Source organism: Mustela putorius, unplaced genomic scaffold, assembly GCF_011764305.1.
Source record: "Mustela putorius furo isolate JIRA1106 unplaced genomic scaffold, ASM1176430v1.1 tig00003853_pilon_pilon_pilon, whole genome shotgun sequence".
Lineage (NCBI taxonomy): Eukaryota > Metazoa > Chordata > Mammalia > Carnivora > Mustelidae > Mustela > Mustela putorius.
The window spans coordinates 80425981-80450256 of NW_025422005.1; the positions used below are offsets into that span (position 1 = coordinate 80425981).

Genomic DNA, 24276 nt, shown 5'->3' on the forward strand with positions numbered 1-24276 from the left:
CAGCAGGGAGCCTGCTTCCTCCTCTCTCTGCCGGCCTCTCTGCCTCCTTATAATTTGTCTATCAAATAAATAAATAAATCTTTAAAAAAAAAAAAAAAGAGGAGTGGGAGATACAGCTTCTAGTTATGGAATGAATAAGTCACGGCAATGAAAGGTGAATTGAATGAATGTTATGAAATGAAAATCGTAAGGGATATAACCAAAGGTATTATAATAGTGTCATTTGGTGACAGACGGTAACTACACTTAGGGTGAGCATAGCATAATGTATAAATTTGTTGAATCACTGTGTTGTACATCTGAAACTAATGTAACATTGTGTATCAACTGTGCTTCAATAAAAAAGAAAAGAAAGGAATAAATAAGATTATAGAAGAGAAAAATTTACGAGTCCAGCACGTAGAACAGAAAAATTTATGGACATAAACTATTGAGTATTAATATCAATTTCTACTAATCTGTAAAATTTTTTAAAAATTCATGAAAATATTTTGGCGCAATTAAAAAACACTTTAGAAATTTAAGAAAAATAGATGGACATTTTCCCCTTTCTCTGTTCTGGATCCCTTTCTGTTATTTAAATTTTATTTTGTTTATCCTTATTTTTCGCAAAGTGGGACTCATAGTGTAGATAGTGTAAAAAGAGGTTTACAAGATATAATCCAGAAGGAAAAAGAAAAGAGGAGAAAAGTCCACAGTTGATAAGAGATTTCAGTAAATTTTGGAAACCAGAAGTTGGATGGAGTAGAAATAATTGACTTGACAAAGTGGAAGAAGGGCTAATCTGAATGCTTGGAGGAGCCTTAGCACTTGGCTGTCAGTGTACCATGGAAGGCAGGGGTGAGGTACAAGCCTGAAGAAGGAGAATTGTCCTGAAGTTGTTTACAAAGCTCTTGGATGCCATTGGGTCTCTTCTTGCCCCTCATACAGCCATTGTGCATTCCTGTGCATTCCATACCTTCCGTACTATCACTAATACAATCCCTCTGTGAAGTATGCAGTTTCTTTTCTGGAGAAAGGAGTTTATCTTTTTTTTTTTTTTTTTAAGATTTTATTTATTTATTTGAGAGAGAGTGAGAGAGAGCATGAACGAGGAGAAGGTCATAAAGAGAAACAGACTCCCCATGGAGCTGGGAGCCCAATGCAGGACTCGATCCGGGGACTCCAGGATCATGACCTGAGTCGAAGGCAGTCGTCCAGCCAACTGAGCCACCCAGGCGTCCCAGGAGTTTATCTTTTGTTGGAAAGTTCCTGTAACAAAAGGTCTGATCAGAGAATGGGAAAGAAAGATGCGTATTTTTTAATGGTACTGTAGTATTTTATTTATTCTATTAATAACTAATAATGCGAGAAAATTTATAAGATTAATGGAACTTAAGAGAAGCTTTTTATATTTCAGTATCAATTATTAATAAGAGAGATAGTCAAAATAATTGTGGTCAAAATTATTATATCAAAAAATTTTAAAAAAGCTTAAAATAAGTGTTTGATGTTAGTCTACATACAATTCCATTTTTAGCACAAAGTTCTTTGGCTGCAAGAAAGAACATTTGGTTTACTTCACTAATAGGAATATCTCTTAATGCTGGAATGGCCTCTTCTACTTTCTGGCTTTCTTCTACTGTTGATATTTAGCATAGTTACCTATGATTGTATGAACGGAGTTCAGTGAAGAGGTACTCATCATGTTTATTCCAGATAAGAGTACATAACTGATCACTGTAGTAACGAGGAGGTGGACAGGCAGTGACAGGCAGTGCAACCGCGCAATATTTTTGAAGCCAATAGGTTAAGCCTAAGGAGTTTAGCCAAGGTTCAGGAATAAAAGCTCACACAACCTATAGTATGAAGCCAAATTGGGAGCTTAAGAAAAGAACAAAGGGGCGTCTGGGTGGCTTAGTGGGTTAAGCCTCTGCCTTTGGCTCAGATCATGATCTCAGTGTCCTGGAATCGAGCCCTACATCGGGCTCTTTGCTCAGCAGGGAACCTGCTTCCCCCTCTCTCTCTCTGTGCCTCTCTGCCTACTTGTGACCTCTCTCTCTGTCAAATAAATAAATAAAATCTTTATAAAAAAGAAAGAAAAGAACAAAGCCATAAATTGCTCTTTCTGGTAATGGTGCTGGTAAATTTCCTACCATTTTCCCTGTGGCTTTAGACAATCTGTGGGGAAGAAACAGAATCATCATCAGTGATTTGCTCCCCTTCATCACTGGTCTGTCATAGGCCTCATCAGTTTGCTATGGGTACTGCTTCTGCAGACTTTTTCCCACGCTAAACCACTGCACACTGCCATCCTGTGCCAAAAATATGTTTGAAATACAAACCTACTTCAGAGGTAAAGCTGCATAATTCTCCTGGTCCATGATTTCTTAATCTTGGAATGACTGACATTTGGGATTGGAAATTCTTTGCTGTGGGAGGCTGTGATTGTGACATGGTAGCAGCCTCTCTGACCTCTACTCCCTAGGGGCTCATGCATGACCCCCTTGCCTGTGATGACAGCCAAAAGCATCAGCAGACATTGCCAAATGGCTGGACTGCGAAGAACTAACACCTCCCACCCAACCCCAGTAGAGAACCTCTGTCTTGGACATTAGGTAATAGAAAAGATGGGGTGCCTGGATGGTTCAGTTAAGCATCTGACTCTTGATTCCAGCTCAGGTCTTAATCTAAGGGTCCTGAGTTCTGGCCCTGAGTTGGGCTCAATGCTAGGTGTGGAGTCTACCTAAATTAAAGGAAAAGAAACGAAACGAAAGCTGTAGAGATAATCAGTGGGATAAAAGGACAATCAATCTGAAGAATAATGAAGTTCCAACATCCTGCTGACTAAGAGTTCACAAAGAGAGAATATAGTAAATGAGAAGGAGGAAATTAGCAAAAAAAAATAATTAAAGATTCGCAGGTAAGATTGAAAGCACCCCTGACGGTCTAGCACAATTCAAGAAAAAAAGGCCCATTCTAAGGCACAAAGCACATGATTGTGATATTGCAGACTATAAAGTTAATGGGAAGATTCTAGAATGAAGAATAGACCAGATACAGAAGAAGGGGGACCAGAAAGGCTTTAAGCATTTAGTTCAGGGGCAACGCTGGAAGTAAAAGACAATGGAACAGTGCTTTTATTTTATTTTTAAAAATTTTAAAATTTATTTTTATTTATTTTTTTATTTTTTGAGACAGTGTTTTTAAAATGCTGGGGGAAAATGATCTTCAGCTTATCCAAATTATCAATTGAGGATGAGAATAGAATACAGACATTTTCAGACATGCAAAGTACGCTAAAAAAATTTACCTTCTATATACACGCTCTGAGTAAACTACTGAAATCTGTGCTTTAGCAAAATAAGAGAGTGAATTTCTTTCTTTCTTTCTTTTTTTTTAAGATTTTATTTATTTATGGGAGAGAGCGGGTGTGTGCGCCCAAGATGGGGGAGCGGCAGGCAGAGGGAGAAGCAGGCTCCTTGCTGAGTAAAGAGCCCAACATGAGATTATTACCCAGGACCCTGGGATCATGACCTGAGCTGAAAGCAGTTGCTTAACCAACTGAGCCACCTTGGTGTCCCACGAGAGTGAATTTCTAATGTTTGGGCATTGGAAGATACAAGGGCATTTGTTAGATACGTTGAAGCATCTGGATAAAATTTGGGTAAGATACATTAAAAAAAAAATAAGTGAAAAAAGAAGGCAATTATTAACTCCAGGAACAACAGAGATTTTCAAGAGAAGCACTGTCATGGCACCTTACTTGATTCAACAATGCACTGTATTTACATTGACAGGATGATAAAAACACAAATTATTGATTTGAACAGAAGTTGTGATGTAGGTGTGTGAGAAGGAGGGGTGAGGGCAAAGTGGTGATGGTGATAAGTGTGAAAGAGCTAAATCCTCAAATACCATGACAAGAAGTCAATAAATAATGTCTAAAAGTGAAAGTCAGGAAGCACTGGTATAAGCATATTGTTAAGAAATAACCTAGAAGGGTTATGTAGAACATGGGGTGAAGCCAGGTGGGGGGAAGTTGGAAAAGGGGCTGATCGGACTCAAATGTTTTTGTTATAAGCCTTTATGAACTATTTGAATTTTTACTTATATGTTACTTTCATTAAAAATAAAAATGAAAAAAAATATGCACACAAGAATAATATATATTACAGGAAAAAGTCGCGTAAAATAAGATACGAAAAAGAATCTAAAAGACCTAAGGATCTCACCCACCCAGAGCTAACCATTGGTAATATCCTGAAATAGTTTTTTCTTGAAAAATTCTGAAAAGCAAATGAAAGGACTTTCTTTTTAAAGATTTTATTTTTTTTATTTAAGAGAGAGAGGGAGGCCTTGAGTGCACAAGCAGGGGGAGTGACAGTCAGAGGAAGAGGGAAAAGTGGGCTCCCTGCTGAGCAGAGAGCCTGATGGGTGGTGAGGGCTTGCTGACCTGAGCTAGAGGCAGCTGCTTAACTGACTGAGCCACCCAGGCATCCCAAAAGAACTTTTAAATACTAAAAACAAAACAAAGCAACAACAACAAAAAAACCTCACAAGTTCTTGATACATTAAAATCAACAATAATTTAAAAAGTAGTGCCTGGGGTTATTAATTTTGAAATCAATTTTTTTGATCAAAATGCTTGGTGTTTTGTTATCTTCACTAACAGAGAAGGGTGGAGAATTGAGGCAATCTTCCAAAATACTTCTGCATTAATTATCTCGTTATTTTAGAAAGAAGCAGCTTTTAGTTTTAGTTTTCTAAACAATTGTCTCTATTTAGTTTAGAAATTTTTGGAAACAAGTTTATGAGGAAAGTTTGTCTTCAACAAATGGTATTGGGAAAACTGCATAGCTCCATGCAAAAGAATGAAACGGGACCACTTTCTTACACCATACACAAAAATAAGTTCAAAATGGATTAAAGACCTAAATGGGAGACCTGAAACCATAAAAATTCCTAGAAGATAACACAGGGAGTAATTTCTCTGACATTGGCCATAGCAACATTTTTTTAGATATGTCTTCTAAGGCAAGGGAAACAAAAGCAAAAATAAAGTACCGGGACTACATCAAAATAAAATGCTTGTGCACAGCAAAGGAACTGGTCAACAAAACTAAAGGACAACCCACTGAATGGGAAAAATACTTAAAAATGACATATCCAATAAAGGGTTAGTATTCAAAATACGTAAAGAACATATACATCTCAACACCAAAAACCCAAATAATCCATTAGGAAATGGGCAGAAGACATAAACAGACATTTCTATAAAGAAGACGTCCGGATGGCCAACAGACATATGAAAAGATGCTCAATGGCACTCATCAGAGAAATGCAAATCAAAACCATAATGAGATATCACCTCACACCTGTCCGAATGGCTAAAATCAAAAACAAAAGAAACAACAAGTGTTGGTGAGGATGTTAAGAAAAAGGAAACTTTGTGCGTTGTTGGTTGGAATGCCAACTGGTGCAGCCACTGTGGAAAATAGTACAGAGTTGCCTCAAAAAAAATAAAACTGAATTACTGTATGATCCAGTAATTCCACTACGGGTATTTAGCCAAAGAGTATGAAAACACTCATTCGAAAAGATATATGCACCCTTATGTTGATTGCAGCATTATTTACAATGGCCAAAATATGGATGCAACCCAGGTATTCCATAGATGAATGGATAAAGGAGATCTATGTCTGTGAGGATGGGTGAAAAAGGTAAGGAGGATTAAGAGTACACCTATGATGAACAATGAGTAATGTATATAACTGTTGAGGCACTATATTGCTTACCTGAAGTTAATATAACACTGTATATTAATCATATTGGAATTAAAAAAGACTCAACACACACACAGAAACAAGATACATAGGAATAAATATAATAAACCATATTTCCTGTCTAGAGCATATGCAAAAAAATTTTTTATCAGAAAATTTGCCTCAAAAATTCTGTACCTTTTCTCTCTCTCCCTTTTTTAAAAAAGATTTTATTAATTTATTTGACAGAGAGAGGTCACAGGTAGGCAGAGAGGCAGGCAGGGGGGTGGGGGAAGCAGGCTCCCTGCTGAGCAGAGAGCCCAATGGAGGGCTCCATCCCAGGACCCTGAGATCCTGACCTGAGCCGAAGGCAGAGGCTTAACCCACTGAGCCACCCAGGTGCCCCAGTTTTTCTCTTTTTAAAGAAAGAAAAATAATTTCATTTCTCTGAGCCGTTTCAGTGAGCAAAAGTATAAGAAGTGCAGTTCAGCTTTGATATCTCACAGTTAACAAGCAGAAAAACTTAAGACAGTAAATAAAAGAATTTGGGGAAACTGCGCTTGGAAAGAGAGGATTGGTAAAATGAAGTTAAGAATAATTAGAAATCTTGGGGCACCTGGGTGGCTCAGTGGGTTAAGCCGCTGCCTTCGGCTCAGGTCATGATCTCAGGGTCCTGGGATCGAGTCCCGCATTGGGCTCTCTGCTCGGCAGGGAGCCTGCTTCCCTCTCTCTCTCTCTCTGCCTGCCTCTCCATCTACTTGTGATTTCTCTCTGTCAAATAAATAAATAAAATCTTTAAAAAAAAAAGAATAATTAGAAATCTAAATGTGAATAATAAAATGAATATTTTTAAAGAAATTAAGCTGCATTACAATTTTGATAAAAAAATATGCAGCTGATACAGTGTTCTACCTCCCAAGTTCATTGAGTTTTGATTAGTTTAAAAGATTCAAAATTCTACTAATATTTACTGAATTCCTTTCCTTATCTCAGACCTTGTCCTTGATGTATTCGCTTACATGCTCTGTATAATCTCGCAACAATCCTGCAGATTTAATGGTGCGTGTGTAGAGGCCTATATGAAGGAATATAGTGGGACATAGAGTATAGAGCGGATTTTTGTGGGTTTGTAGGGTTTTGGATGCTGCTATGGGTGTAAGAAAATACGTATATTAAACATAATGATGGTGTATTTATCAGGAAAAAAAACAACTATTAGCCACTGGAGACAAGCGCAGGGTGATATGTGGGGCTGGAGGTGATATGTGGAGGCAGAGTCCAGAGCTGACATGTGCAGTCTGTACACCTAGGGTTCACCCCACAGATGAGCACACACAGACATCTTGTCCCTGCAGAGTTATGTTCTAGCCATGTGAACGTGTAAAGCAGGTGTGGGGCAAACCAAAGTTGTCGAGGACGGAGGACCTTGTGAAGAAGATACAGTGGAACAGGTTGTGGTCAAAGGGCACTCCTGAGAGTCTTGAGGAGAGAAAGGAGAAATTCACTCGGGGCCTACAGAATCTTCTACCCTGCTTGACTGCAAGCAGGCTGTTGTCCGTAGGGCAGAATAGGTTTGTCTCTCTAGGTCAGTCTGGGGTACGTTTACTGAGACTGGGGTCTCCAGAGGTAACTATGAATTATTATCCCCATTTGAGAAATGAAGAAATGGAGCCTCAGTGAGGTTCGGTTAGCTACCATGTATTTGTGTGTATGTAAATATTAGGTAAAACATATTAGCCCCACTGACAGGCATTTCTTACAAATAACTGCCCTACATTATTAAGAGTGGTGCTTACTAATTAACATTAGAAGCCACATCTTCTAACTTGTTGAATACTTTTCGCAGATTTTAACAGCCTAAATATACCTCTTCATCATTTTGTTTTATTCAAACCAATTCCGTCTTGTTAATCCAGAACATTTGAAGGTTTTTGAGGCTGTTCATAGCAGGTCAGAAGAGCTACTATTGAATGGCAAACTTTAGGCATTGGGCAACTTGGAAACGTCCACCAGCATCAAAAATTCAAATCCCATTACCCCACCCTGACAGCAGAGGGGCTCCCATGTTGGGTGTAGGTGGAGTGCTAGTGCACTCTAGGGTGTTTTTCAGGGATTCCGGAGGAGGCTGCTCCAAGAGAACGGGCCTGTTTCACAGACGCCCCCTACCCAGTTTGGAATGCACCTGCAGCCCCTAGCAAGAACTGGGTGGACCTGGCTTTCTTTGGCCAAGCCAGACGTGGCATGAAAAATCTGCAACTGTCTTTTCACCTCCTTTCTTTTATTAATTAATACAAATTCATAATCTGAAAAGAATTTCGGTTACGTGGCGAGCCCAGGTACTGGCCGCGGCGGAACCGGACTCAGACCGTTCCTCCCCACTTGCTAGTTTTGCTCCTTGCTTGGGAAGCGGAGGAACCGCACGCCCTGTCCCTGGCGAGGTGTGTTCTTCCCGAATCCCACCGCAGCCCTCCTTGGGTGTTCCGTTTCGGAGCCCTTTCCGGCACCCAAGTCCAGCTCGCGAAGGTCGGCCCTACAGCGGCCTCGGGGCCCCGCCCACTTTGGCCGCGGGTCGCAGCCGCCACGAGCCGGAGTGGGAGCCGGAGCCGGAGCCGGAGCCCGAGCGGCCGCGGCCCCTTTAAGGAGCCGCTCTGCGGTAACCCGAGCCCGCAGTCCGGGCGGGCGCGGCGGCCGCGGCGGTAGCTGTAGTCTCTGTGACTGCTTCTCCGAGCGGCCCGGGGCCCCGCGGCTCCCCTGGCTCCCGCCGAGCATCTCGCGGGGCGACTCTGGCCGGCGCCAGCCCTCGGGCCGGGCCAGATGACCAGGTTTCTGTAACCGCCCGCCGCCCTCCCCGGCCCCGTGCAGCCGCCGCCCGCGCGCGAGTCGCCCCGGGACCCGGCACAGGTGACGCTGTTTGGAGGGGTTCGGGGAAAAGGGCGGGCTCGCTTTTGCCCCGCGGTTCCCCAGCGCCGCCGAGTACGGCCCGCGGGCAGGGGGCGCCGGGACTTCCCGCCCCCGGCCTAGCGCGGCCGCGGGCTACGGCGCCCGGAGCTGGGTGGGCGTCCCGAGAGCGGAGGCGGCCGGGGCGCCCGGGCGGGCTGCAGCAGGTGTGTGCGGCCGCGCAGCATCTTCCCGGCCCCGCGGGCTCCCGCGCGGCTCGCGGCGCTGACGGTGTCCCGGGGCCCGCGGCCCCGCGCCGCCCGTACGCCCGGCGTTCCGCTGGCGCCCCCGGGTGCGCGATTCGTGCTGCTGGGTCGGCCCGGGGAGCTTCCCGGCTCTCAGCCCAAAGGGGTGGGTGCGTGGGGCAGCCAGGGAAAGCTTTCTTGTTAGAGGCCGGTACACAGGTGCATCAAGTGGGTAAGTCTCCCCTCCCCCCCATCTAAATAAAACAAGACTCTTATTCACATTTGTAGTTCTCAAGTGCGTCCCATTTTTAGCCACCTCATGCAGAATAGTAGTGGGAAAGGGACTGGGCACTATTTACAGCTCTACCATTGTAACCCCGGCAAGTTTATTAAACCGAGAACCTCGGTTTACCCAGCCATGAATTGGGATTCCTGCAGCCCCAAGAGGGTGGGAAAACCTCTGTGAAAGTACTTTGAGTTGTTGAAGTTCACTAAAGGGTCACTATTGATGGCCAGTACGTTTTCCCCGCTCAGTTGTATAATCTGATTGTTAATGTAGCACACATTTTTATGTGAAATTATAAAATTGTTCCTAAAGAGTGATCTTTGACAGTGTTTAAATGAATCCAGTACCAGTTTGGGGACAAGATGGGAGAGTTTATATGGTTATTAGGAGTTGATGTGTGAGGCAGGAAACAAGATATCATTTTAGTAAAATCTTCACCAGTCATAAATGGAGTTGAGAAAAATCGATCTTGTTCTGTGTTTGTGTTGAGAGAGATACTGCTGTGTGAGCCCGTGGTATAGGTTGGAATGCAGCTTTATCTTTCTGTAGCCAGTTAAGGTAATATGACAGAGAATCTCAGTTCCCTTCTAAGTGTGAAGTGGAGAATTTTTCCCCCTGTGTTAATCTTTTCCTTAAATTGTAGGGATGGAACTAAATTAGAAAAGTGGACTCCTGCCATGCTAGAAAATTGGAAAGAATGGCTCCAGAAACTGTGGACTTTAGTCGACTTGCCACCTCCCCCTCCTGTGCCATCAGATGACCCTGAGAATATATTTACAGAGTGCTACTTTCCGTTTTACTCCTGCAACTCCTTTGGCCACAATACCTCCCTCCAGCTCTGGAATCCTTACTGTGTGATTTTGTACACATTTTACCTGTCTGGAGCTGGGTACTTGGCAACCAGTGGCTCAGTTAGTCGTAATTGTTTACTCTATGAGCTTTCTGTTCCTATTCCTTTGCCTCTAAGCCTCTTGACCTTGTTGGAAAGAATAATGGCTTTTCGTCACTAAAGCTGCGTACTTGGAGGTGCCTAGGAATGGCAAGGGTCAAGGGCCAAAGCTAACCCAGAGAAGCTGAGTCTTCTCAGTACACCCTGGAGTATGGATGCCAGAGTTGGCCTCTCTTTTCCTTCCTCCTCTGAAATCTTAATGAGGGAGAGATTCATTTGATCACCAAGGTAAACAGAGGCCTTGGGAGCTGGAGCTGTCAGAGACCTAACTCCGTGCTAGGTGGATGAAGAACGATCCCAGCAAAGGAGTAGGGAGGAGGACATGGTGACCTGGGAGGGAGGGAGGGCCTGCCTAATAATCGGGCAATCGTAGAGTTAGGGAAGGAGCCCTGTATTCCCCCCACGAGGAAGTGGGAAAGGGCTTGGATTGCAGAAAGGGGCTAGTAGTAGAGCTTCCAGGCCAATTCTGGAATGTGCCCTAGGTGAGACCTCCCCTTCTCCCTAGTTCCCTCTGAGTGTGTTTCTTGCCCTTCTGAGTCTAGTGCAGCCCTCTCCTCCCACCCTACTTTTATGTTCTACCCTGAAAGCCGGCATCTCAAGTATGAGCAGAAACCAAGGTTTCCTAAGAAACCTTCAGACCTCGGTGTCTCCCTGTTCCCTTCTTCTCAAATTAGTGGCCCGTATCCTACAGATGAAGGCTCCATTTAGCTTTGATATCTCTTGGAAGGTTAAAAAGTAGGATAGGTCTTTTGGCTGAAAAAAGTAAACTGAGCAGTCTACGGAAAGATACAGAAAACGAGTTTTTCTGTGGCAGAAGAGAATGAATGAATTGTCTGGGTGAGAATTGTGGGAGGGTGGACAAGGGAGGGCAGAAGCGGGGGTGGGGTGGTAGAATTGTGCCGGACAGCTTGTGCCCTCGTCCTTGAGAGGAAAGGATGCCCCCACGCATGTACAGCCACCTTGCTGTGCTTTCCCTCCTTCCATTTGCCTTGCAAGAGGAAGAAGATGGCAATATGGAGGTGGGGTAACCATCTGTTCTCGAGGACGGGAACCAGACTTTAACTCCCCCCTCGGGCTGAGCTGCATTCACCTGGCATCGGTATCAGGCACTAAGTGTATGACACCAGAGAATGCATTACATCAGGAAAGTGAGGTTCATTTTGTAAGAAAACCTAAGGTATTGTGTGAGCGACTTTGGTGGTGTTTTTTCTTGTTGGAGATGAAAGGTAGCACACAAAGAAACGGAGTCCTACTGCTCTGAGGTTTGTTATTCAGAGTGAGACAGTTGGATGTTCTGCAAGCAGATCCCAGACCTGAAAAGAAGGCAGGAATAGCAAAGGATCTTTTTTTTTTTTTTTTTTTTTTTTTTTTTTTTTTCCCCCTCAGAACATTGGTCTGTTCAAGGAGAAGGCAATCCTTTGGATACATGAGAAGGAGCTTGTGAATCATTGTAAAAGGCCAAGGTTTGTGAAAACAGCGGGTGAAGAAGACAGCTGGAAGTCTGTTCAGAGCTTGGGCCAGCATGAGGAAGGGAGTTGCTGAGCAGTGGGACGGAGAGCAAGGGGGTAGTCTGACTAAGGGGACAAAGGCTTATCTAAAGCAGTGTTTCAAACGTTTCTGGATTTTACAACACAGTACAAAATGGTTTTTTTGCACTGCAACCCAGGACATAAGTAAGTATAGGTGCATCTGAAACCAGTTTCATGAAACAATATGCACCCTTACTGTATAGCATTCTGTTTTCTGTTTCTGTGCTTTCTGTTCCTGTTCAGTATTCTGAAAAATCCTCACTTGTTAGTAGACCAGAGTCCACTGTTTGGAAATCATTTGCCTAATGAGTAGATAAATAGGTTGCATTCAGGTTGGAGATGCTGGAGGGGAACACAGAATTGACTGGGAAATCGGGACCTCTGTTGCTGGGGACAGGAGGTGGTGTGAGGACTCATCTGGTGTCACATGGGTGCAGGACTGACGCTGGCGTAGGCAGCTGGATGGACAAGTGCAAAGGGGAAACTTCCTGCTGATTCTGTCTACTTGAAAGCAAAATAGTTGGTTTTGAGGAAAAAGGAAGCATGGAAGGAGTAAACTTGGGATTTGAAAACAGTGTCTTTAGAGCAGATTTCTCTCCGTAGGTGAAGAGGACAAGTGGATCCAGAACAGACTGGCTGGTGGGTTTAGGCCATGTCCACTTTCATCAGCTGGATAGGGAACAGAAGGGCTCATAGTGCAGTGTGTGGGTTCATAATTCCTCTTACAGCTTTGAGAAGTTCTTAACAGAAGCGGGTGGGATGTCTTATTGCTGATGAAGCTCGTTAGGAAATTAGCTGCTTACAGAGGATTGGAATGTATTCTCCTTACCTTGTGTGAAAGGGTTAGCTTATCAAAGCTTCCTTAGATGCCTGCTTCACCATCGAACTGGAATCCTTATTCATCGTCTTCAAAAGCTTCTTGGGGAGCTAGGTGAGGCAGAAGCCAGCATCCACCATCCTTGAGGAAATGTCCAGTAACCATACCCTGGAGTTAATCGAAGGCAAAGTTTATCTGCATGCCTTTGGTTGCCTTTTCATAACAATTAACACCTGACTCATACACCTGGCCCTGTGACCAGTGAATGAACACAGCAAAGCGTGGAGGGCAGTGTGCACAAGTGTCACAGTTCACTGGGGTTGCTTGTTTACTTGCTTGTGTTTATCATCCACATTCTGTCTAGTTGGATGCTCTCTTTGACCCATCCTTGCTCTGATTTTCTTACCTTAGGTGATATGTTTTCATTGCTTCTCGTTCCTTCTCCTCGGCTGTCCTGTGTATATCTTGAACTTTCCCTGATGTTATCTCTGAGCTCTGGACTTATGGTATCCACCTGACTGTTCCTGTAGAGTCCAGTGTTGGGGATCCTGGCCCATGCTGCACCGGTATCTGCCCGATCCCGCCGGGGCCACCTAGGAAGTAACCATTCATTGATGAGTTTATACATTGTTTTTGATTTGATTTTTACATTTTGGGGACATGGAGAATCTGTCCTGGTCAAGTCAGTTTAATTAGCTTTCTCCAGATTGGCTTTAAAAAACCTTCCAAAAGTACATTTGAAGGCATAGAAAACTTCTCCCTATTTGGTGTGTATTTATTGAGTGGAATGGGGGAAGAAGGAATTTTCATTTGGTGAAAAATTTAGAACAACTACACCCTCCCCCTTTACAAAGTTTTAACATTTTAGGGACATGATCACCAAACTAGTCTTGCTCAGTTAACATGTTTTGCTCTAACACATGTAAAAAAAAACACGGAGATGATTAAGAATTTAAATGCTTTATAATTTACTGTATGCTATTTTAAGGACTTAAAAAGACTGCAGCTGTGTTCTGATTGAGAAAGATCCTTTGCCTTTCCATATTTTAGTAACCTGTGTGTATGTCACTAAACAGATCAATTTCTTCCCTGCTTTGTGAAGGAATCCATGGCAGAATAAAGGCTCTAAGGGAGGGAGGCTGAGTTGTCCATAGGGAAGGCCTAGCCACAGAGCCAAGACTTCTTGTTTGGAGGATCCCAGCATAGTATTTCCCAACCCAACCCTTGAGACATTGGACGTTTTGAGGATTCCAGAATGCTTTACAACCTGAAGTCACTGCATGTTTTCGTCAGTGTTTTTTATTTCTTAATTACAAAAGTGAAACGTTCTTGTTATAAATAACATAAAGAAAAACCATGAAAATAACCAATACTCAAGAAGATGACCGTTTACCTCTTTCCCTTTCTCCAGCTCCCATTTTCCCTGATCTCACTCCCAAATACAGCCAGTTAGTCCTTCTTCTTTACAAATGTCGAAAAAGCCAGTTAGCTATTTACGAAAAATGTATTATTTCACTTCCTGCTCTTTTTTTTCTCCCCCACCCCATAGCATGTGATGGGTGAATGCCCTTTGGTATCATCTCATTTAGTTAAATGTCTGTTTAGCCTGTGATAGTGTGGCTGCACCAGCGTATTTTATCATTCCCCTATCAGTGACCCTGAGAGCTGCTTCTGATGTTGTGGGAAACACCCTTGCACATGCCTCCTTTGACACATTCCTGTTTGGAGGATAAAAGATGAAATCTTTAGTAGACTTTAAAGTACACTTTAGTAGTATTTTAAAGTACACTTCAATAGTATTTTAAAATTCAGTTAACAGAGTGCTATCAAAATTTACTTATTCTACCATTTAATTCCCTAAATATCCATTCAGCAGTGAAATGATAGCACTGGACACTCTAAGGATTTCCTAGCAGGGCAGTGCACAGCCTTTGCTGACCAGGGCTCATCATTTGGAGTAGGGGAACTAAGCATACACATTGCTGATAGTATCTTTAGTTTTACTTATACCTACCCAATTCCAAAAGTGTTTTGGGATGGCTTACAAAGATGCATGCAATAGGACAAGATCTGGTAAATTTAGGATGAGAAAGAAATATAAGCCAAAGGAAAATAAGAGGGGGTTATGAGTGAAATTGGTTAGTGTACTTTGACGTTCTGGCTATAAGTATTCCAGCAGCCTAAGAGAAGAAGGAAGCAGTCCACAAAGAGCTTCAAAGTGTCCCAAAGAGAAACCAGATTGGAGAAATCCATCTGTTCCTGGTTCTAGGAGGTGAGAGAAATTTCCCCTTTGGATTTTCAGCCAGAAAACACTGCATCTGCAATGGCCAGCATTCTCAACAATGTTCCCAGTGTTGTACAGCAAAACCTAGCGACCTTGTCTTATGCTGCTGTTTCATACCTTGTTCCTCCTTGCTAGTCAGGGGTCTCATGCCTTCGCAAGTCCTCAATGAAAGGTCATTATAGTGAGGGGGAAGTCCATGGGTGCTATAAGAGGACAGATGAAAACAGCAATCTGATATTGTTCTTAGACAATTTTTTTTTTATAGTACTGAGTGTATCATTTGAGTAGGATTTCTGTGAGTAGAACCCGCTTGCCCAGGATTTCTAGGCTTCCAACCTACAAAGCAAGAAGTGAGGATGTTTATTTATTTATTTTTTAAAGACTTTATTTAAATTCCTGTTGCCATACAGCATGTCCTGTTAGTGTCAAGTGTACAGTGTAGTGATTCAACACTTCCATACGGCCCCTGGCACTTGTCACGACAGGTGCACTCCTCAATTCCCCCATCACCTGTTTCACCCATCCTCTCAGCCACCACCAGTGTATCAGAACTATAACAATGGATGAAATCTTTTCCTCTTAAAAACACGCATGCACAAGTCTGTCATTGGGCCGTACAGGAAGGATGGCACATGTTCACATTGATGAGCTCCATGAGTGAGAGAGGCTCTGAGCCACCATTCCAAGAAATCTTGAGCACTTCTCTGAGCTCTTCAATATTTCCGGGTTGTCCCATAGGAGAGTGTCAGCAGGACTCCGAGATCTACAGGTTGGGGTGGCGTGACCTTATTTAGTGAAGCTGGGGAAGTTCAAGTGTCATGAACCACCTAGGTCTGTGTTTCCATGGCCACATTCATTCAAGTCTTACCTCAGAGCATTGACTCAGAACAGTTCTTTATTACCAAGTCTATGGGTCAAGCTGAGGTACTTTTACAGGATTTTAACTGAATTTAAACTTCAGGTTTATAGTAAATATTAACCTTGAGGTCACCCGAAGCTTCGTGTGATTGTTTTGAGCAGCACCTCCTAGCCTGAGACATGGTTCAGGGAAATGTGTCACCGGGTTCAGATTTTTTGGCTGCCTGACAAGTGTCAAACAGATATATCATCATGCTGATAAATATGTTTATTGGTAAACAGTGCAGCTGACAAAGGCAATCTTATGGGAAGATATTAGAAGAGAAGAGAAACCACTCTCCGTGTACCTTGATAGGGTTTTAAGTGACCCTTAGGGAACAGAATGAAAGGTCACCTAGAGAATTTAGAAACTCCTTGGCTTTTTCTCATTGAAGCCACCATATCTCCCACATGTATAGGAGGTGTAAACAAGCTGTAGGGCCCCTAAGCCATAGGTTAAAAGGAGGGGGAAATGATCACATTGCTCTGGATACCCAATATCCTATCCTGCTGTGACTTGGTACACAGTGGGTGTAACATTTTTTCGTTAGGAAAAGGTGATAACCAGTGCAATCCTTTATTGAGTGGTGTTTTGATGTAATCGTGATTAACCACCCCCAAACCTAAGGGCTTAAAACAATGATTTATTATTTCTCATGATTCTGTGGTTGGCTGGGCAGTTACCCTGCTGGTTATAGGCTCATTCATATGGCTGCATTCAGCTGGAGGGTGCACTGGGCTGGAAAATGGGGGTGGGCTTGCCAGTATGGCTGGTGGCTTGTACTGAGTGCTGGCTGTCAGCTGGCTGTCTCAGTTCTCCAGGTGATCGCTTATGCTCCAGTATTCTAGATTGGTTTCTTTACACGGCAGGTTTAGAGCAACACTCAAGAGAGCAAAAGGCTGATGCTACTAGGTCTTCTGAGGCCTACTGAGGCCCCAGGACTCTCACAGCCTCTTTTCTACTCATCATTTCTCAGCAGGTGCAAGGCCAGCCCAGATTCCTGGGGTCAGACGCATAGACTCCACCCCTGGAGTGGCAGTGACAAGGAGTTATCGCAAGTGGCTGCATGTGCCAAGCCTTGTGTTGGGTACATTTAGTTCATCTCGCTCGAGCCAGACAACTGTCTTGCAACATAGGCATTCTTGTCCCCTTTCATAGAACTTGCAAGTCAGAAAGGTCATATTCTTCTTGCCCATGGCCACTTGATAAATCCCCTTTCATAGGACTTGCAAGACAGAAAGGTCATATTCTTCTTGCCCATGGCCACTTGATAAACCCTGGGAGGAGGATTTGATTCTAGGTTTCTCCTAGGTGAATGGAATGCATTTTAAGACTCAACAGGTGAGAGAAATTTGCGAAATTCTTCTTCAGCTCCTTTAACCCATTCAGTGCTGTTTCTGGTTCCTGTGGGGAGCAGGCAAAAAGAGATGCTCTGCATCCCAAGGACTCTCTCAGGGGTAATTGGATGGACAGTTGAAAGATAAGAAGGACCTTTCTGTCTTCTTAGGTTCTGATTTCCCAGCTTGCATGGCAGTGATTCCTTTAGCAAAAGAACAAATCACATTTGGAAAAATCTTGCTCTGTCCAGCTTTTCCTTGACTTCACAGTGTTAGGAGAAAGCCAAGAGATGTCCCAAGCCAAGAGGCTCCCTGCCAGGAAGGGAATTGCAAGGAAGTAAGGACATCAGAGGTTGGGTAGAGGTTGGCTGCAGGAATGCGTTCCTCTTCCCGAGTCCCGCAGATGACATGGTGCCATCTGGTCTCTGCTTCTGCTGTAGGGCTCCTCAGTAACCTCTTCTAAGGCTTGGGGAGTGTGTTGTATTTGAAATGTTGACTTCCTTAAAGATGGGCCCTCAAATTGTACACCCTTCCAACCTCTTATTATATGTGTCAAGTACTGTATATGTATGATTTTCCAGTTACTATTGTCTCCTGGCTTAAGGCATTCTGATTTATCCGAAATCCAGTGGCTGTCATTGGAGCTCTTAGGTTTGCAAAACAAAAACTTCTTCTTTTTTTTTTTTTTAAAGATTTTATTTATTTATTTGAAATAGAGATCACAAATAGGCAGAGAGGCAGGCAGAGAGAGGGAGAAGCAGACTCCCCTCTGAGCAGAGAGCCCAATGCGGGCCTTGATCCCAGGACCCTGAGATCATGACCTGAGCTGAAGGCAGAGGCTTAACCCACTGAGCCACCCAGGCGCCAAAACAAAAACTTCTTTATAAAAGCTTTAAGTAGGATGAGATGCTAGGAAACGTTTACCAAGTAAATAAAATGTGCTATCTGTACTCTGAGCCTTAAGATTGTAGAAAACGGACTGAATTTCTAAGGGGAGAATTCTCAATGCATTGGGGGTCAGGAATCAACAGAGCAGTGGGGAGAACTGGGGAAGGTGGCCTTTTCCCACTGTCATTCCCTTGCAGCTCCACTTCTTGTTAGGCTTTGTAAAAACAAATCCCGCATCAGAGAGTCAGTGTAAAATGAAATATAAAAATAAGACAAAAAACTTAAAAAAAGTTGACACAACATAGATTAACTGTATTAGATTTCATTTTATTTATTTTGAAGTTAGTAGCCAGAACATGTAAAACATAAGCTAGGAAAATAAGAATAAATGTTTTATTAAAATCCTAATTAAAAATACCTGTAATAGAAGGGAAACCTGATCAAGTGCTCTGGGAAACCAGGAGAGAAATTATTTCTTGAAAGAGCAAGACTTCTCAGGGAGAGCCTAAGAAGCCGGGATAACCCTCCCTCCTCTCCCCCACTTGCTGTGCCAGAATATCTTGGTGGGGATTCTGAGCTGTATGGAAAAAATATCAGTCCCTACCACCCTTCCCCCCCCACCGACTGTAAAAGGGAAGACTACAGAATCTTCTTGGCTGGTCGGAATAAGAATATATACAGAGAAAGTATTATGTACATGTGAGAGGGGCAGGGAGAATCTCTGGGATAAAAAAACACTGGATGAGAGGGACCAGAGAAAGATCTAGAAGACATTTAGCATAGGATGTAAGGAGACAGATAAAAGGGAAATCTTGTCCTAAAGGGATCCTGTAGCAATAGTTCTCTGAGCTGTGTAGCAAGATGGGGCCACCCCACGGTTGCTGAATGGGTTCCCCAAACAGCACCAGCTGGGGAACAGAATTTCGGCCTCCCTCCTTTTCATACATGCCGTGATTATTACATAGGATGGTGGGGAAAATAAAGGCCAGTTAGAAATGGATGAATATATAACCTTAAGTATTTTATTTTTTGCTATCATTAAAATGATTTATAATTCAAAAAATTATTTCAAAGAGGTGTCATTGCATTGCCAGCGTGTGTAACAGAATCAAAGAGTGTCTCTGCAATTTGAATTCTGTTAAATGCTCTTGAAAGAAAAAGGACTGACGGAATGGGAAAAATATAAAGGATACCCTTATTCAAAATTTAGTATCTTAAGTGACAGGGAGGAACCATAGAGAAATCTTTGCTATCACCATGAGCAGTTCCTTATTAGACCTTAAGTGACATCATATCTGTGAGAAAGGGAGTATGATTTAATCATACGAATGTAGGGTTCCTTAGCCTCTTCTGGTTTGGTGTCCATTTTCTTCCCATTGTGTCTTTTTAAAAAGCAGTACCATGAATATTGGAGGATTTATGGAAGTTAGGTTAACTTTTATGCAGCTGGCTTCCCGTAGACTTTTACACTAGTGCTAATGGTTCTTGAACATGATGCTCAGAAAAGGAAGAGAGGTGGAATGTTTTTTGCGCATAATTTTCCTAACTTTTTTCGTATAGATCTCAATATAGAATTGAAATAATAGTAATGACAATAAAACCCCAAAACTGTAACTGTAGTTAGTTGGGAGCTTTATAGGTATTTGATTAGATGGTTAATGGTTTTTACATGAATAAAAGAAAAGAGTGGGTAGTGTGATAGTTATTCTTTACTGGGGAGGATGGTTTATTGTCTCTGGTTAATTATGTTTTATGAGCATTTGGACAGATAATTGAAGTGTACCACCCATATGAAAATGCAAACAAAACCCAGAATGAGGGCACCTGGGTGGCTTAGTTGGTTAAGCGTCTGCCTTCAGCTCAGGTCATGATCCCAGAGTCCTGGGATTGAGGCCCACGTTGGGTTCCCGGCTCACTGGGGAGCCTGCTTCTTCCTCTCCCTCTGGCGCATGCGCACACACTGCCCCTTTCTCCTCTCTCTCTTTCTGGCTCTCTCTCAAATAAATACCTAAAATCTTAAAAAAACAAAAACAAAAAAATTTCAGCACCTAGAATGATTGGGTAAGGTGTAGGTATGACTTTTTTTGATAGGATTTTGGTTTGTTTGGTTTGGTAAATGCCTTCTGCTGTCATGTGTTCATTTATAAATAGCTCTCAGTTTGCAAATAGAGACTTCTAAAGTACTTTAACATGTTAGGCCTACTGATGTAGCTAAATCAATAATTAAGTACTTACGTATTTGATAAGAGTGAAAATACAGTGCAGATTGTAATTATTATGAAACCTTTGAACACATACCATTTATTATAAGGCATTCGGGATGGAGAAGCCATATATGCTACTGCTAAGGTCTAAATGTTTATGTGTCCCCCCACCGCCCCTGCCAGCAAATTCTTACGTTGAAATCCTTACCTCCAGAGGTGGTGGTAGCAACAAGTGGGGCCTTTGGGAAGTGAGGAGGTCTTGAGGTTGGAGCCCTCATGAATGGGGTTAGTGCTCTTATAAGAGACCCCACTGAGCTGTCTTGCCCCTTCTGCCATGTGAAATCTATGGCCTGGAAGTGGGTCCTCACCAAACACTGCTGGTGCCCTGATCTCAGACTTCAGAACCGTGGGCAACAATAAGTTTCTGATGTTTACAAACCATCCAGTCTGTGGTACTTTGTTAGAGCAATACAAATGGACTAAAACACATATTCAGTGTTAGTTCATTTTATAATATTGGTCAGGACTCTTTGCTCTGGCCATTGAGGTGAGGATCCTTTAGAAGTAAATATGTTTTCATGCTGTAATACAAGAGTTGTCGATTTAGAATATTCTTTTTCCAATATTCTGACCATACTGCAAAATGAAAGACCTGCTGCTGATGAGATACCAGCAGAATGGAAAGCCCATGTAAGGATATGAATGCCTGTTATTATCATTTTATTTAATAGACATGTACTGAGCACATGCTATGTAGCAGGCCTGTGTTAGGTATGAGTATGGAGGGGGAAAATGTCCATGTTTCCCACCTTTACGAGGCTCACATTTCACTGGGGGAAGGAGACATTCATTTAAATTGCAGCTTTTTTTTTTTTAAGATTTTATTTATTTATTTGACAGAGAGAGATCACAAGTAGATGGAGAGGTAGGCAGAGAGAGAGAGAGAGAGAGAGAGAGAGAGAGAAGCAGGCTCCCTGCTGAGCAGAGAGCCCGATGTGGGACTCGATCCCAGGACCCTGAGATCATGACCTGAGCCGAAGGCAGCGGCTTTAACCCACTGAGCCACCCAGGCGCCCCGTAAATTCCAGCTTTAACTGACAAAGACAAATACCATATGATCTCACTCATGTGGAGTCTAAAGAAACCAGATTAATAAAAAAGCAAACAAAAAGCCAAATCAGACCTATAAATACAGAGAACAAACTGAGGGTTGCCAGAGGAGGGGGGTGGGGGTGGGCAAAATGGGTGAGCGGGAGTGGGAGACACAGGCTTCCAGTTACAAAATGAGTAAGTAAGTCACAGAGATGAAGAGCACAGCGTAGGGAATACAGTCAGTGGGCTGTAATAGTGTTGTCTGGTGACAGATGGGAGCTCCGTTTGTAGTGGGCATAGCATAACATACAGACTTGTTGGATTACTGTGTTCTGCCCCTAAAACTAATACAATGTTGCGTGTCAGTATACTTAAAAAATTTTTTTAAATAAATTGCAGCTATAAAGGGGAGGAACTTGGCACTCTGAGAGCAGATAAGGGCGTACCTTATCTGGTGCCCAAGCCTGGAGAAGGCCTTTCTGAGAAAGTGAGGGTTGATCTAGAGCTGAATAAGTATGAGAGTTAACCTGGGCGTGGGGGGCAGGGTGGGAGGTGAGGGATAGGTTCTCCAAAGGCCTTGTGAAGGCCTGGAACATGGCACCTGTAAGGAACAGAAAGGTTACATAAGCTGGAGTTTAGCAAGTGAGGGCAAGTACCGGTTGAGGCTGGAGAAAGTAGGATCCTCATAAGAACTCTTGGAAACCATTGAAGGTTTTAAGTTGTGGGTAAGTGAGGAGGTGACATAATCAGAAGCAGCTTTTCGTGAAGATTCCCATGGAGTCCTCCAGTCTGTTTACAGATAGCCTTCTGGTTTGCTGACAGTCCAGAAAAGTGATGGTCATAAGCTAGAGAAAAATGGATGCTTTAAAAACTAGGATTTCCACCATAGGACTCAGTGGATTGGATTATGGCACATAGTAGGAATGTACAGAAAACAAGTTATTAAAGGATGGCTTCTAGGTTCTGGCTGTGAAATGTGGATGTACAATGCTATCATTCAGTGAGATGAAGAACCTAGAAGTTTTGGGGTCAAGTCATGAGCTTGGTTTGAGATGCCTTTGAAATTGTCGTACTGACAAGTAGGCAGTTGGCTGTGTACATCAGGAGCTTAGAGGAGAGATCTGGGATGGACAGTTAAACGTGGTATTTTTCTGCATGTAAGTGGTTACTGATGTCACAGGTATAGGTGAAATCACATAGGAAACAAGTAGAGAGCAGAGGGTCTGGTATTGAGCCTTAGGGAATTCTGTTACTTGGTGGCTGGAGAGAGGATGAAGCAAGGTGTTAGGGAAGCACAGGAAAGGAAGTATTACAGGGAGAAAGTGGTCAGTAATGTGAGTTCAGGTAACATGAAGGCCACATGTAGGCATCCTTGTTGACCTTAGTAATAGCTATTTCAGGGGGTATAATGAAGGTAGGGACAAGAACGGAGTGGGCTAAAGATCAAGAGAGATGAGAAATGATGATCGTATGGATACACCTTTCTAGAACTTTGTCCTTAAAGGGAATGGGGGAAAGGGAAGAGAGGGCAAGAGTGAAAACTGTTGGGTTAAAGAAGAGCTGGTGGATTTGTTGATTTTTGTTTCTACTGAAAACTTGAGCCTGTTTAAAAGCCAACAGAAAGATCTAGTTGCAGAGAATAAAGGATCTTGGGGAGCAGAAGATTCCCAAGGCAACCAGAAAGGTTGGATCCCAAGTGCACTTGTTGGAGAAGTTGGCCTGAGGTGGAAGGACAGATGGGTGAAGATGCAGGTAATTTGTGTGGTTAATAGTGTGATCCCATTTTCATATATTGGCTTCTGTAATTTTGTGAGGTCGGATGGGGGGTTATCTGTTGAGAATGGGGGTGGATGGTTAGAGGTTTGAAACCTGGGGATGACTTGGAAAATGAGTGGTGGCGTGTGAGAGGAGCAGCTGGGGCAGTGAGGTGGGAGTGCCGTGCAGTGTTGAGGGCCCTCTGATCCCTCTACCCTTTCTCACTCACCAGCCCCAATCCCTTCCGGTGTGTGGCACTTCCCAACAGTGCTCTGATTCTTTAGGGCTCATTGCTGAGTAAATAGTTGAGCAGTTCTGGGATTGGAGTTTTGCCAGCTCTTGGCAGTGGAAAGGGAATGTAGGGTGTTAGTAAGAGTATTACTGAAATGAAGGGCTCAAGCATCTAAGCTGATTAAAGAGGGAAGTAAAACACAGGAAAGGGCTAGCAGGTTGGGACAGAGCCAAGAAGTCAGTGGACTCGAAAATACTGTAATACTGAGCACACTTGAAGGGAAGGTCAGCAGGGGACTACTTGGGATGTTACTGTCAAGGCAGAAAATGGTGAGTATGGGACAGTAAATGTCCATGAGTGGTTGAGGTGGCATGGAAGAGGTGCTATTTCCCATGAAGGAAAGAGGGACTGGGTTGTTAAGGAAACCTGTACCTTCAGCAGAGTCATTCAGCAGAAGTCATTCAGGATGGTATCAGTGCTTGAAGATACTAGTGAACGGAGACCAAAGTCTCTGGCTGCGGGGAAACGTCCAGGAGGTTGGAACACAATACCAGTGAGGAGAGGGAGAGGTGGTATAACTAAGTAGCAGGACCAAAGTTTGCTGGATGTTTACTGGAGGAGCAGGGCCTGAAGGAGAGTGTGAGGAACCAAGAGGACATAGGGCCACCTCCTGACTCCAAAGTGTGGGAGACCGGGCAGCCAGCCACGGCCTGAGATGGCTGCAGGGAAGGGAGGTGGTCCTCAGAGCATACAGGAGAGGCAAAGGATAGAGATCTGTTTCCTGGGCATGGAGCAGCAGCCCCTGGGGGATTACTAGAAAGGATTTGGGAGGTGCACAGAATAAAGGGCTGGGTCAGGTGGCTGCTGGGAAAGAACTTAAGAGCGTGACAGAGATAGTCATGTGGTAGAGGATGGATTTCTGCAGTGGGGTCCACTTGCATGTGTGTGTTGACTAATGTAAACAGGGATGAGTTAGGGTCTTTAGTGGCTAGATAGTGGTCTTACTGCCCTTGGCTGGAGTGGTGACAGACCCAGCAATTGCATGCCTTCTTGCCACTGGGGACAGATGATGGTGGAAGCAGAAACTTAATGTGCACCACATGCCAAGTACTATTCTAAGTGTCCAACAAACATGTGGT

General features: G+C 43.3%; 1 protein-coding gene and 1 pseudogene across 5 annotated transcripts in view; one reads left to right on the forward strand and one right to left on the reverse strand.

Moving 5' to 3' along the window:
* Positions 1–24276, forward strand: part of TLCD4 (TLC domain containing 4) — a 106652-nt gene that overhangs the window by 26929 nt on the left and 55447 nt on the right. Inside the window, exon 1 of one of the 5 annotated variants that reach the window (XM_004752547.3) lies at positions 8286–8645. The exons of 3 other annotated variants lie outside the window; for them this stretch is intronic. The gene's annotated coding sequence lies outside the window, so the exon portion shown is untranslated. Of the gene's footprint in view, positions 1–8285; positions 8646–8683; positions 9099–24276 lie in introns of those variants that run through there. One more of the 5 variants, XM_004752552.3, reaches the window with a different exon arrangement.
* Positions 1463–2153, reverse strand: LOC123387367 (annotated as a pseudogene).